This window comes from Physcomitrium patens, chromosome 6 (genome assembly GCF_059467195.1).
Source record: "Physcomitrium patens ecotype Gransden chromosome 6, ASM5946719v1, whole genome shotgun sequence".
Taxonomy (NCBI): Eukaryota; Viridiplantae; Streptophyta; class Bryopsida; order Funariales; family Funariaceae; genus Physcomitrium; species Physcomitrium patens.
Window position 1 is genome coordinate 230,001 of NC_143415.1, and position 2,500 is coordinate 232,500.

Sequence of the window (2,500 nt, forward strand, 5' to 3'; positions counted from 1 at the left end):
GTCTTACCGGAGAAAGGGAGAGGTAGACTGCCACCACCAAACCCCACCCAAGCACACACCAGGCAGCAAAAAGCCATCATCCTAAAAGATGGTCCCACTTCACAAGACGAGGAGGTTCCCCGTCCTTCATTCCAACCCCAGGTGAGAACACACACACCCTTCTTTGCGATGGATAAAAGGCAAAAAGAGAGGGCAAAAAGCCAACGGCAAATTCCAACCAGACCCCCAGAGGCACACACCACAAAAAGTGAAGCCAGAGAGAGCCAGACAAAGAGAAGGATAGAGAGAGAGGGAGAGTTAGACCCCCGGAAGAGAATCATAGGTGCTGCGGCCTTTTTCGGGAATGTGACCAGGAAAGAGAGAAACCGACGAGGCCGATACACACATTAAAAATGAAAAAGTAACCATCACCGCGAAGGATTTTCCTCAAAAGACAAATCAGCAAGAAGTATGTCCAATCCTGGGGCCCATCGCCCCTCCAAATTAATGGAGGGGTCGGATAGAAATTTATAGAAATGTTACTTTTGTGAAACCCCTAGCCGACGAGAGAACTCTCACCGGTTTCGAAGTTCCATTTTCACATTCCGACCTGGGATGTTATGACTCCTCGGCCCACACTGCGAACGCGTCCCACACCCCTCCAAGTTTATCAGGAATTTCACCTGAGCTTGCAATAGAGATCGAGCGCGGTGGCGGTCACAGTGGTGGTCGACCAGGCGGAGCTTGAACGGCCTCGGCAAACACTTCTCCCCACCCTCCCAAATGAATGAGAGAATGGCTTGACAATACCGAGGCCATCGCCCCCCGCCAAAAATGGTTACTAGCTCTTGGGACTCGCTGCGACGTTACGCGTATCGGCACAAGACCAACCCTCTTTTTCCAGTCGCCCGCGCACCAAAAAAAATTTTGGCAGCGGGACTCACAATCCTTGACAGCCAGCTCACCATATAATACTCGGCGACCCTCCGCGGGACCTCCTCAGAGGGTCGCGTCGCCGGGAAACTAACCCCCACTCCTCACTGATCCAAGGTAACACGCCAGAAGTATCCAGGTAACCCCAGTAGTATCCAGGTATCCCCCTGCGAACGTCGGTACTGGGCTCAAAGAAGGCAGCGAGCAGTCGGGACCCGTAGGCACCGAGCAACCGTCACCCCCTCACGACTTTTCCCGAGACGCTTCAGAGGAACCCTTCCCCACATAGTACTCTCTGTGGGATTCGGCAGGCCCCCGTCCTACTGCACTAAGGAAGTTCCGAGACACACTTTTTTTTGTGGAAGACCACCCACCCTCCCTGTCCTGCCTGCTATCCCCGCCGCGACTCCTGGTCCCGGCCCTCCTCCCCGACTTCCTCCTTGTCCCGCTGCGAGTCCCGGACCTCCTCCCCACTACCTACTCCCGCCGCGAGTCCCAGTCCCGGCCTTCCTCCTCCTCCTCCTCTTCCCTAGTCCCGGCGCGAGTCCCGGACCTCCTCCCCACTTCCTAGTCCCGTCGCGAGTCCCGGACCTCCTCCCCTCTTCCTAGTCCCGGCGCGAGTCCCGGACCTCCTCCTTCTCTTCCTTGTCCTGCCGCGAGTCCCAGTCCCGTCGCGAGTCCCGGACTTCCTCCTTCTCTTCCTTGTCCCGCCGCGACTCCCTAGTCCCGTGGCGAGTCCCGGACTTCCTCCTCCTCTTCCTTGTCCCGCCGCGACTCCCTAGTCCCGTGCGCGAGTCCCGGACTTCCTCCTCCTCTTCCTTGTCCCGCCGCGACTCCCTAGTCCCGGCGCGAGTCCCAGGCGCGAGTCCCGGACTTCCTCCTCCTCTTCCTTGTCCCGCCGCGACTCCCTAGTCCCGGCGCGAGTCCCAGTCCCGTCGCGAGTCCCGGACTTCCTCCTCCTCTTCCTTGTCCCGCCGCGACTCCCTAGTCCCGGCGCGAGTCCCAGTCCCGTCGCGAGTCCCGGACTTCCTCCTCCTCTTCCTTGTCCCGCCGCGACTCCCTAGTCCCGGCGCGAGTCCCAGTCCCGTCGCGAGTCCCGGACTTCCTCCTCCTCTTCCTTGTCCCGCCGCGACTCCCTAGTCCCGGCGCGAGTCCCAGTCCCGTCGCGAGTCCCGGACTTCCTCCTCCTCTTCCTTGTCCCGCCGCGAGTCCCGACCTCTTGTCCCGCTCCCTTGCCCAAGTCCCGACTCCTGGCTGTCTCGACTCCTCGTTGGCCGCCCAGTCTTCCGCATAGGTGGAAATAAATAAATAAATCATTTTTTAAAAATCAATTTTAAAATTAACTCCCTGTCTCGACTCCTTGCTGGCCGCCCAGTCTTGCGCCTAGACAGAAATATAAATAAAAATAAAAATAAATTGGTGAATTAAAAATATTAAAGTAATTTAATTAACTGGAATAAGGTAGAAAAATAAAAGGCAGAAGAATACTAAATTGATTTTTTCAAGTGCCACGTGTTACCTTGCTGATGTGGCTGCCACGTGGTAGTCCATGTCATGTCAAAAATCCACTAAATCGTTTACATGTCAC